The 12,925-nt window shown below is 42.0% G+C and overlaps 1 protein-coding gene across 20 annotated transcripts in view; it reads left to right on the top strand.

The window, feature by feature from the left end:
• The window catches only part of ADGRA1 (adhesion G protein-coupled receptor A1), a 588,775-nt gene that overhangs the window by 564,789 nt on the left and 11,061 nt on the right, over nucleotides 1–12,925 (top strand). The window lies entirely within an intron of this gene.

Raw genomic sequence — 12,925 nt, 5'->3', positions numbered from 1 at the left:
TGAGTTTTATGGCCGAGCCAGGATTTGAACCCTTGTCTCCCAGTTCCAAGTCCAGCACTCTAACCACTACACTGCATTGAACCTTAGTAGACTTGAGGAGGGCTGGCTTTTAAAACAACTTAAAGTCAGAAATGAAAATCCTGCAACTACAGAGGGCACTGGGAGAAGAGGGAAATAAGGAACTATACTGTTTTATTGTAACAAGGTATAAACGCTAATTAATAATTTTTTAAAAGGCATTGGTAGGATGGCAGAGCTGGGATTGTGACAGTTTGGATCTGGCATTCAGATTTAGGAGACTGGAATGAAGAAAGCCCAAGGACTGCAAGGCCAGCCCTTTCATGAAGCAGGATGAGTCCCTTTGGCTCAGGTGGCAGGTGAGCTGGAAATCAGTGCCCCACCCCACATCCCACCGCCAACTAGGAAGCCTGTCAATGAGTGTTACCTCATTAGGATTGGTCGTCAACAAGATGACTCGCTTGTTCATGACCCATCACTGAGCTTTATCAGGCCGCTGTGAAGCATTTTCCAGAATACTTTTATTATATGGATTATTCAGTACAGCAGAGTTTCAATACTGGGGATACTTTTAGAAATGGGGAGAGAGAATAATTTCATTTTATGAATGCCATTATTCTTCTTCCCCTCCCCCCACATACACTCATTTCAAACGGCTGCCAGTTTTTTCATGTTTACTTTAGCTTGTGTTGGGGTGAATAAATCTCTATTAATAGTTCAATTGGTATTTGTGTTTACAGTGTAGCAGGTCCATTGAATTCAATGGGGCTTACTTCCAGGTAACTGGGTATAGGATGGCAGTCTTCAAGGGGTGCTTTGAACAAAATATCAGCCTTCCTCTTAACTGAATTGAGCTAAAAGATGGGAGCTTTTCATGTCTCTTCTACAAGGCCCAGACTTGTTCCATAGCTCCTCTTCTGGTGATTGTTCAACCTCCTAGTCAGGTTGCTGGGGTGGGAGTACCATTTGCTGGCCCACCTGTAAGGGTTGGATGACCCATTAAATCAGGTCCATCACAGGGACAGGAATAAGTCCATCCTGTCCCATTTCCATGTGGATTTTAAAGGAAAAATCATTTAAAAAATCTGAGGAAAGGTTAAAAGAAATAGTTAGGAGATGCTCTGAGGGTTGGCTGCAGTGCTACCTCAACATGGTAACAGATTTTTCTTAGCTTTAAAAAGCTCAAAAGCCGGTCATCACAGCCTAGAGCGGCTAGCATGTGGGGTTCCTTGCTGTCACATGTTTTGGATGCAGTAGATCAGATATCCCTGAGAAAGTGCAGGACGTGATGACATTCCATCACTCTTAGAGGGAATTGTATGGGATTTTTTCCCTGTTTGATCTGTTTGGGAGTTTTTTAAAAGGCAAGAAAAATCTCAGATGGAGGCAGCTCTGCAGCCCTCAGACTGCAGTTTCATTTCAGTAATAATAGTGCCATCTCTAAAAGGCTAGCTAGGAAAAGGGCTGTGGCTCAGTGACAGACCACATGCAAAAGGTCCCAGCCAGGTTCAATCCCTGGCACCTTGAAAGTGGACTGGGGGGAAAACACAATATCATACTGTATGTGAACCCTGAAGCGCTGCTGCTGATCACTGTTGACAATACTGATCCAGGTGCAACTTCTGTGCTTCTATTATACTAGTAGCAACAAACCCGTGTTTACATAAGGGAAAAGAAGCAGAGTTAGTTACTTCTATGCAAGTTAGTGAGGAGCAGTTGACAGACCTGTGCATTCCGCCACTCTATCCCCACAAGGAAGATTGTGTGCAGTGAGTTTGCATGAGGATGTTCCAGGATCCTTCTCTGTTCTGCTTTCTGGCAAGGAAGTTGTCATTCTTTCTGGACAGAGGCAATATAGAAAAGGTTGAGAAGGTCCTGCTCTAAGAACATGAGCCTGCTATATCAGGCCAGTGGCCCATCTAATCCAGCATCCTGTTCTTACAGTGGCCAACCAGATGCCTACAACTTTATGTATGGGATAATTACATTTATCAAACTGGTCTGATGTTAAGCGTGCATTATATCCAGAGTAGACTCTACTCTGCAATGCACTCTGTGAGGAACTACCTTTGGAGATAGTCCAGAAGGTTCAGCTGGTGCAGAATGCAGCTACTAGCTGCTTGTGGGGGCCAAGCAATCAAAGCATATTATTTATTTATTTATTTATTTTATTTTATTTTATTTGTATCCCGCCCTTCCTCCCAGCAGGAGCCCAGGGTGGCAAACAAGGCATTAAAAACACTTTAAAACATCATAAAAACAAATCTTAAAATACATTAAAATAAAACAGCATTAAAAACATTTAAAAAACTTTTTAAAAAGGTTAAAAACATTATTAAAAACATATTAACCAAATCTGACACAGAGACAGACTGGGATAGCTCTCAAGTTAAAAGGCTCATTGAAAAAGAAAAGTCTTCAAAAGGCGCCGAAAAGATAGCAGAGATGGCGCCTGCCTAATATTCAAAGGAAGGGAGTTCCACAGGGTAGGTGCTGCCACACTAAAGGTCCGTTTCCTATATTGTACAGAATGAACCTCCTGATAAGATGGTATCTGCAGGAGGCCCTCACCTGCAGAGCACAGTGATCGACTGGGTATGTAAGGGATAAGACGGTCTTTGAGATAACCTGGTCCTGAGCTGTATAGGGCTTTGTATACCAAAACTAGAACCTTGAACCTTGAACTTGGCCCGGTAGCAAATGGGCAGCCAGTGCAATTCTTTCAGCAGCGGGGTGACATGTTGGCAACACCCTGCTCCAGTGAGCAGTCTCACCGTTGCATTTTGCACCAGCTGCAGCTTCCGGACCAACCTCAAGGGCAGCCCCACATAGAGCGCATTACAGTAATCCAGCCTGGAGGTTACCAGTGCATGGACAACAGTGGTCAGGCTATCCCGGTCCAGAAACAGCCGCAGCTGTCTCACCAGCCACTGAGGTCACTCTAGCAACAAAGATGGATCCAGGAGCACCCCCAGGCTACGGACCTGCTCTTTCAGAGGGAGTACGACCCCGTCCAAAGCAGGCAACTGACCAATTATCTGAACTCGGGAACCACCAACCCACAGTGCCTCCGTCTTGCTAGGATTCAGACTCAGTTTATTGGCCCTCATCCAGCCCACCACCAAGTCCAGGCAGCAGTCCAGGGCTTGCACGGCCTCCCCTGATTCAGATGTTAAGGAGAAATAGAGCCGGGTATCATCAGCATACTGCTGACACCTCGCCCTAAATCTCCTAATGACTGCTCCCAAGGGCTTCATATAGATGTTAAACAGCATGGGGGACAGGATGGTACCCTATGGCATAGCACAGCTGCCAGGGGGCCGAAAGACAGTCACCCAATGCTATTCTCTGAGAATGACCCTGGAGATAGGATCGGAATCACTGTAAAACAGTGCCTCCAGTACCCATCTCACCAAGTCAGCCCAGAAGGATACTGTGGTCAATGGTATCAAAAGCCGCTGAGAGATCAAGTAAGAATAATAGGGTCGCACTCCCCCTTCTCCCGATAAAGGTCATCCATCAGGGCGACCAAGGCCGATTCAGTTCCATAACCAGGCCTGAACCCAGACTGGGATGGGTCAAGATAATCTGTTTCATCCAAGAGTACTTGCAGTTGCTGCACCACAACCCTCTCAATCACCTTCCCTAAAAAGGGGGTATTTGTCACAGACCAATGGGTCCAGGGTGGGCTTTTTCAGGAGTGGTCGAATCACCACCTCTTTCAAGGCAGCTGGAACCACTCCCTCCCGCAATGATGCATTGACCACACCCTGGATCCACTCGGTCAACCCCCCTCGGCAAGCTTTAATAAGCCAAGAAGGGCAAGGGTCAAGAAGACACGTTGCTGGCCACATCATCGCAAGCACCTTATCTACATCATCAGGCCGCATCAACTGAAACCGTTCCCAAGAAATTGCAGCAGACGTTGCACTGGACACCTCATTGGGGACTACAGTATATGTAGATGGGGCATCATATAGCTTCAACTCTGCCACAGTTGTTGCCATTGTGTTTCCAGACTCTATTCAAAATGCTGGCAGGTGCTTTTAAAGCCCTGAGCAGCTTCAGACCAGCTTATTTTAAAGACCACCTGCACTCAATTGAACCTGCCAAGCCCTTAAGATTGGCTGCAGAGGCCCCACTTGGTGGGCCTGCTGGTAAGGTCAGTCAAGGCGATGGGTACAAAAGAGGATTTTTCAGTGATGGCACCATCATTATGGAACTCTCTTCTGTGTGAAACGTGCTTGGCTCTCTTGCTGATCTAAAGACCTGTCTTTTTACATCTACTTTTAACTGATTAATTTGAGACTGGCCTATTAAGTATAATTTAATCACTACTGCTATTTTTATTTTGTTTCTGTTTTTCTGTTGATAAAATGAACTCAGTTGTTTTTATTGTGAAATTTATTATACAGCCACGAGAGTGGCTGTATACTATAGTCAGCGGGGATTTTTCGCATTCCGCAATTTAAATGGAAAATACCGCCCCATGCCATTCTGATGCTTCCCATAAGCTCATTTCAAAACAAAACCTTACATAACTTATAGTCCTGAACTCAGAAACGCTTGCTTAACAACCCTGTCAATTTCCATGGCGATACACAAAACAGTCAGAGAGAATAGACAGTTCAAAGTGTAAAAAGAGAGAGAGAAACCTCAGAGCCCTTTTGGACTTTTTTCTCTGAGAGTTATAATCTGTTGTCATTCATTAAAAATCAGCCATGTTCACAGAGTACCTGTAATCCTAATACTGACATTGCCCCATACTCTGACCTTCATCTACTGCAGTTTAAAAGTTAAAAAAAAATGCCTGGTTGATTTTTAATTAATTTAAGAAATTTTGGCTGGGACCCAGTCATAGCGCGGAGCATGCTCAGTAAGGACCAACTGTCAGTGTTCTAAAAGCCTCACAGCTGCTGGGCTTGGCTAATCAGAGGGCCACACCCACACCAGACTTGATTTCACTTGAGACAGTCATGGCTTCCCTCAAAGACTCCTGGGAAGTGTAGTTTGTGACGGGTGCTGAGAGGAGACTCCTATTCCCCTGAGAGAATGGTTTAACAGTCAGCCACTCTGACTGAAGGTCTGTGAGAGAAACAGGGCGTCTCCTAGCAACTATCAGCACCCTTCGCTAACTACACTTCCCAGGAGTCTTTGAGAGAAGCCATGATTGGCTTTGAGCCATGGCTTTGAGAGAAGCCATGATAAATTGTTTTAAATTGTTTTTAAAAGATGTGTTTTTAAATTTGTATATTTGTTTTTAATGTTTTTATTTATTGTAAACCTCCCAGAGAGCTTCGGCTATGGGGCAGTATATAAATACACTAAATAAATAGATAAATAAATAATGATTGTCCAAAGTGTAATAGAGGCCTGGTGTGGATGTGGCCAGGGACAGCTTTGTTTTAAATTTGGGTGGGAGGTAGGGTTGCCAGGTTCAGGGCCTGAGACTGATCCTGTATCTTTAGGAGAAGAGAAAGTCAGCCAAGTGCTGGTGTTCTTGCAACATTGTAATGGGAAAAACCACAAGGTAGAATTGTTCCTTCCCCCTGCCCAACTGTGAAAGATACAGAAGACCTCTTGGTTGGCAGGCCCAACCTGGTCAGTTTTACCTATCCTAATCATGATTGCATAGGAGTATATCTGATTCAACTCAATAATCATACAAATGATCAGACCTGCCTTTTTCCTCCTTCCCATTTCCTCTCCCTTTCTCCTCCCCTCTTCCTTCTTCCTCCTTCCCTGCCCACTCCAGCCCTCCGTCCCTCCCCCCGAGTCAGTTTTACCCATCCTAAGCATGATTGCACGGGAGTAAATCCCACTGAACTCAATAAGCATGCAAATGATCAATCCATTCTCAGCAAACTTGCACAGGATCCCATTTCTTACCTCCCGGATTAAAAAGCAGGGAAATTCACTAATACGCAAAAAACCTTGCAGTTTAAGAATGTACCCATAGCCCACAGATATTTCTACCAAACCTTAAAAAGCAGGGAAATTGGGCAGCTATAGTGAATGCACCAGGGGAGCAGGAGACCTGAACTCCTCTCTGAGATATTGTACTGCCCTACAAAGTTGTCAAAATGCAAACACAATTTGGGTTGGTCTTTCACAGTCCAATCCACTTGCTGTGTAGCTTGGAAGAAATTGGTAACATGTGCCTCTGAGCATATGGTGAGTGGTGGCAACACCTGTAATCAGCCCAAATAATAGAAAGAAGATATGTCCTGTGCTGATCTTGTTTTAGCAGGGAGGAAGCAACATTATTAAGACAGTTGATATAGTTCAGATGGTCACTTTAAATATGTCTGATTTCCTTTGCAATTTTAGTGAAGTTTTCCATAGGAAATCATTTTCTTTTGCTTTTGTTTCTATGAATATGTGAAGTACAGCAACACTGCAAAATTTATACTAAAAAAACTCCAAACATAATTGTGGAATAATGGCAGTGACTTCTGCAAAATAATCTCCAGTGGACCTCAGAAGTGTCTCAGTTTGCACAAGATAAAACAGTGGGAGGTGAAATATATTCTAGAAAAATTCTAGGTGTGCTCTATGTTTTTAATTGATTGTGAACACCTTGCCTTAAATAAAGTGGTTTAGCATAGCAGGCTGAAAACATGTATCCTCTTTTTTCCAACAACTAGAGCCATTGCTAAAGTAGCAGCATATTGTAATCAGTCTGATTTTACATTAAACTGCAGTTTCAGGTCCAACTGTTAATGCACCCAAAATAGAAATAGACCATAGCCTCCAGTTTGAAACAGAAAAGGCTATCTTCACCATCATATGACATTAACCAATAAAAAGGCTTTGAAATTAATAAAAATAAATTTGACACAGATTTCTAGGATGAATAATGAGGGAAATAAAATTTTCTAGTTTAGATTCTCTGTAGAAATATTAGTAACACAGGAAAGAAGCAGAGTAAGAACACCAACAAACATACAAAAATATAATTCTCCATCTTTGGAGATGGCAGGTATTGCCACCACTCACCATATGCTCAGAGGCACATGTTACCAAATTCTTCCAAGCTACACAGCAAGTGGATTGGACTGTGAAAGACCAACCCAAATTGTATTTACATTTTGACAACTTTGTAGGGCAGTACAATATCTCAGAGAGGAGTTTAGGTCTCCTGCTCCCCTGGTGCATTCACTATAGCTGCCCAATTTCCCTGCTTTTTAAAGTTTGGTAGAAATATCTGTGGGCTATAGGTACGTTCTTAAACCGCAAGGTTTTTTGCCTATTAGTGAATATTCTATTGTTTTACTTTGTTTTATGGGAACCACCTTGAGAAGGTTGTATAACCTCAAAGACAATATGCAGATAGATAAATAGATACTAAACTAATTAACTTTATGCAAACAGTTAAAACTGACATAGATTCACATATTCAAGGTTTTGAAATATTTGGTATTATTTAACAGCCAGGAATGCAATGAAACTGACTTGTAACACACTCTGTTTATCATCATGAATGGTAGAGGAAAAGTGGTCTGTGACTTAGAATCTCCCGTCTCATAATGGTTGAAGATGGATGGTATTCAGTGACATGAAGGGACAGTAACATATTTTTTTTTGTACTGAGCACAGGGACAAACTGTGGGATGGTCTGCTATGTGATGATATAAAGGCCTCCCCAGGATTCAATGGATAGACTATACTATATTGTGAAAATAGCTCTAGTTTTACTCTTATACAAAGCGTCAACGTTTTTAAAGATGGAAAGCATAATTGTTTGCAATTGAGTTATTACAGTGAGTGGTGGTTGGAATGGTCCACACTGAAAGCATCGGTCACATTGATCTGACAAACTGGCAATTCTGTGGTCTTATTAGATACCTTGCACCATTTTAGTCATCTCTTGATCAAACTCTGCTTATTTAGGGAGCAATCTACTGGTAAACAGATTGGAGCTGTCCAAGAGCTCTAATGAGCTGTTACGTGGCTTCCATCCAAAATAAGATAGCATTCTAAATGAAACTGCGCCTTAAATAAATTCTTGAATGTGGGTTTTTGTCATTTCATTGTCCTTACACCCCCTTATAGATTGCAACCTCTTTCTTTTATGAAGCACAACTGTTTTTGCTTTTCTCCAAGTGTAGTGGGCAATTATGCATACAAATTATTCTGGATGTTTGATACTATATCCTAGTGCCCTTTCACATCCAGTTAATAACTCCCTATCTCACTTGCTTAAGAGTTTTCTATTGCTGCATCCATAATTCCCCTATTATTTAAAGATCTTATTTTGGATTTCTCCAAAACTGAATTTTCCCATTTAGGGCTGCAATCCTGGGCCTTAAGTGGGCCTTACATACATAGGATTGGGCTATAAATCTGTTTGTTGTTTTTTCTCTCTTTTTCTTTGCACAATTTTTGCTCAGAAATGTTCAACATAGTCTGATTTCACATTAGCCACTGTAAATCTTTTAATTCAAATAAGTGATGCACAACAGGGATGAGATGGGATTTAGCTCATTAGTTGTAGAACTTGACTTTTTTTTTTTTACCTGTTACAGTTTTTCCCGTAAGTAAGCTATTTCCTTCACAATCTTTGGTTTCTTCCTTTATTTTCTATCCAGTTAAGTACTTGCTTTTCTATCATTTGGGATTTCTCTCTTCAGTGTGTCTTAGAGTTGTTGGCTTTTTTCTCTCTCAATCCCTTAAGAGCCCTGATAGTTCAGCAGAGAATCATTCGTACAACCTGTCATCTCCAGACAGTATTTTAATTTTCTTTCGGAAATGAAACAGGATGGGCAATGTGCTGGGCTGGGCATCAGTGCAGTGTACCTCATTTCACATTGAAAGCATATGATTCCACTCTGTCATTTCTAGGATGTGTTTTCTTGTGTGTAACAATGGATCAGAAGAGTACAGGTCTGGAGATGCCTATATTGACACACTTTGTTCCGTGCTTTCTACTATACATGAGCCATATCAATATTTGGCACATAACATGAACTCCCAGATGAGGTAGTGTTTCATGTAGCATGTTCAAAGCTCAAGGCAGGGAAATATTTATTGTTTGATTTGTTTCATTACATACGTGCTAAATTCCTGCCTTGACCCTTCCAAAGGATTTGGTAGTGTAATTGTGTGCATGGATTCACGTGTTCCATCTAGTTTTGAGGAAGAGTCTAATGCTGAGTGGCTTCTGCACAAGTTCAGACCTTGAGTGTGTGCCAATGGGGGATTTCCCCCTAAAAGAAATAGTTGTTTCAGAAAAGGATTTTTCCTCAGGACTGCAGCAGAGGAGGAAAGGGTTAAATCACCCCTCCATGTCTGTTCTAATTTTGCTAATTATCAGGTCCCCCCCAGCTGATGCAATTTGCATTCTTAAAAACTGCACCTTAAGTGTAAAGACGTATTTAACATGCAGTTTGGAGTCAGACATAGTTTTGTACTTGGCACTGTAGCTGATGCTAGTGTATTATTCATAGTGTGCAACTGCTAATTGGCTCTGCCACTTGAGTAACCATCATGTGTTGGGGACTATCCTCTAAGCTACTATTTTGTAGCTGGCTGCAGTTGCTAGACCTCACAAACTGAATCGTACAAACATCAAGTATGCCCATGCCTGTACCTTGGAATTCCCCAGGATTACTATGAATTATAGAGGCAGGTTAATATAGAAGTCAGTTGCAGTACCAATATAGTATTTGAAAAGGCGTTTGACTGGATCATGTTCTCAGTCTTTTTCTGCATATGGACAGGTAGCGACCAGTGCCACTGCTAGTTTCATAATGACCTGAGCTGCCATTGTTTTATCTATTTATTTATTACATTGCTATCCCATCTTTCCTCCTAAGAGCTCAAAGTAGGAGATCCTAGTCCAATACTCTAACCACTGCACTGCACTGACTCAGGTGTCCTTGGTATACAGATTTTGCCCATACACCTGAAAGAACACAACCAGCACTGGCAATCAGCTGTGTAATTGCCCCTTCAATCATTCTCTTGTAGCTCAAGACACAGAGTTTTTTTCTGCTGTTAATTTGGTTGATTTAGATTGTTGGTTTGGATTTTTTTTAACACAGGTGACCTGCATACTTTATTTTTTATTTATATAAAACCTGCTTATATGGGCTCAAGGCATCAGGGCCAAGCAAGAGATGAACAGAAAGTGTGGGGTTTGACCTTGGGAGGCCCCAAACTGTCTATGTAGCTTTTTAAAACACGCACAAAAAGTCATGATAAACATTACATTATGTAGAGAACATGATGGCATAAAGGACATGAACCAGCCACAGTTTAGCAGAGTTTAAGTGCTACTGATGTCGGTGAGAATGATGACTTAGTTGCAAACCTGGCACTCTGGTGCCAAGCACCCTGGCACATCATGCTGCATTTCCTCCAGGCCACACACCCCTGCCCCCATCATGAGCTGTGCTACCACATTTTGTACCAGTTGATTCTTTGGGAAATACTCTATTACAACAGTTCCTTATGGGACACTTTACAGTAGCTGAGCCACTGCTGCAGACCTGAGGAGCACAACACCACCAGGAGGACTTTATACCCTCCAGGCCCTCTAACACTGAGAGTTCTCAGGAGAGCTACTGATGCCATTTGCTGACAGCAGGAGTGGCAGAACAAACACTTGGTATAGTGGGAAGAGGACTGCCCTCCCCAGTACCTTTGCTGCTGCCATCTTTCAGGGGGCAGAATCAGGAGCCGTACTACAGCATTGTTTTGATATCAACAGTTCCTGGTATTCTGGATCTGATGATTTTCTTATTGCTAGGTTTAATTTATATACACAAAAACAAACATAAAGAAGTTACAAATACTATAACTAGCCACATATCTTGTGGTCCTTGGGCTTTATACAATAATACATATCCTTTAAATTGAGTAATCTGGACCTGTTACTGTGAGTGGCAACATTATTGTGATGTGGTTTAAGAACTAGTATAGCTGAAAAGTAGCAAACCAACATTGAAAAATACATTTTAATTTAGAAACAGAGAAGAACCATCACTAGGTCTGGATCTGAGTGAAAATACCAAACATTTACCAGTTGAAGCTGGTGTTAAACAGCATTCACTTTTAAGCAGTGCAACTTGGGTCTTTTGGTATTGTGGCAGCAAAGACCACCTCTTGCCATGGCCGGTTTTTCTTTGGAAAGGGCTTTGTGGAGGAGAATTATATTAGGATGTAAAATTCTCAGCAGCTGTCCTGTGCTGAATTTGGGAAAACTACATTAGGATGGGTGGGTTTTTTATATATATATAAAAGACATTCCCTAGGAAACTGATTTAGCTTAATGATAGAGTGTGGTAATTATTCACTGTTTAATTACGACAATTATTAACATACATTCCAGGCACTTGGATGAATTTGGTTTGAAGAATGAAGCAAGTGGTATTTAACCAGTTAAGTGTGTGATATCTAGTCCTTCGCTATTTAACTGCATGCAAATTGCAAATGAATATGGGGGGGAATACCAAATGAGGAGCACAAACTGAAGTCAGGACTTGTGCAGTTTCTGCTTCCTGCTGCTATAGCAGCTTTTCTGAGACTCATTGGTTTATGAGCACAGACTCAGTGCCAAACTTGTGCTTGTAAAATAATCTTGAAATGATTTAATATTATGGTCAAGGCTCTGAAAGTTGGTCACCTGTTAGTCAATAGCTCTTTCTTTCAAAGTTATAACATCTGTATACTTTCCAAGTCCCTGGCCAGGCCCAGCATCAGTATCCAGCAGATGCTGGGGTGACAACTGTCAGCTGAGGCCCCAAGTGGCTTGCAGTTACCCCTTTAATTTTGATCTCATGATGCCACTCCAGGACATTGTAAGTGGAAAAGTAAGATGGTGGCTCCAAGCCAGCTGGTGTCTTGATCACAGCACTGCTGCTGCTTCTGCTGCTGCCACTACCACCAGCTAAACTCACTGGGACCCATCAGCATAGAAGGGGGGACACCAGAGCAACACTCATGGCTATTTATTTATTTGAAACATTTTTACCCAACGCTTCAGTCGAAAAGGCTCCCAGAGTAGCTTAAATATTAATGAAAAGCAAGAGAGTCTCTGCCCTCAGGTTTACAGCCTAAAAGAGACAACACAAAAGAAAAAGGGGAGTGGAGATGGAGGAGGAAAAAAGCAAATTTGGGCACCAGTTCTTAAAGGTTATATTGACTAGTTGAGATGGAACCAGTTCAGGGAGAGGAAGAGCCAAATGGAGCTGGTCTCTCTGCAGAGCTGATGGAGTGGCTGCTCCCAAGAGCTTTATGAGGAATGGCTATTTTAATGACTAGCAGCTGAAGGGTTTCAGTGTCTCCATGCCAGCTACCTGGGCTGCATTCAGATGTGGGGTTTATTGCGTTAGTTTTACTGATTATAATGGTATCACTTCAGATTTCTAACATTCCTTGCACACTGTACCTGTTGCATTATGGAACCGTGACTTTTTAACCGATATGCCATCATATTGCGCTAAATTTCATTCGCACCAGTGGGTATGGTGTAACACAACAGTGAACATCATTGGATGTATTGCTACCCCCACCCCTTTTGCACGTGCACAGTTCTGTTCCCCAGTGATTCCCCCATGAAAACGGCAGGAAAGAACTGAATGCCAGTATACTGTCCCAAATTTTGTCACTTTACTCTCACAGTTTTCTGGGTTAATGGAAAAGGATTTTTTCTTGAAACAATTAACACGGAAATGAGCACTAAACTTCCACTATATTCTGCTAGATATCCAGAAGTGGCTCTTACAGCATGTAAAAGATCAAATAAAATGTGGAAATTATCAGGTAAGGAAACATTGGGAAAATGGAATAAACTGCTGCCTGAGTGCAGCCTAGGATAAGTAAAATAGCAACCTAGAACTTGTGCTTTCATTCTCTGTACTGCCTTCAAGTCAATCCCGACTTATGGGTGACCCTACGAATA

This window comes from Rhineura floridana, chromosome 7 (assembly GCF_030035675.1).
Source record: "Rhineura floridana isolate rRhiFlo1 chromosome 7, rRhiFlo1.hap2, whole genome shotgun sequence".
Classification (NCBI taxonomy): Eukaryota; Metazoa; Chordata; class Lepidosauria; order Squamata; family Rhineuridae; genus Rhineura; species Rhineura floridana.
Note: the sequence above shows the minus strand (reverse complement) of the source record. Positions and strands in the feature narration are given on the sequence as shown.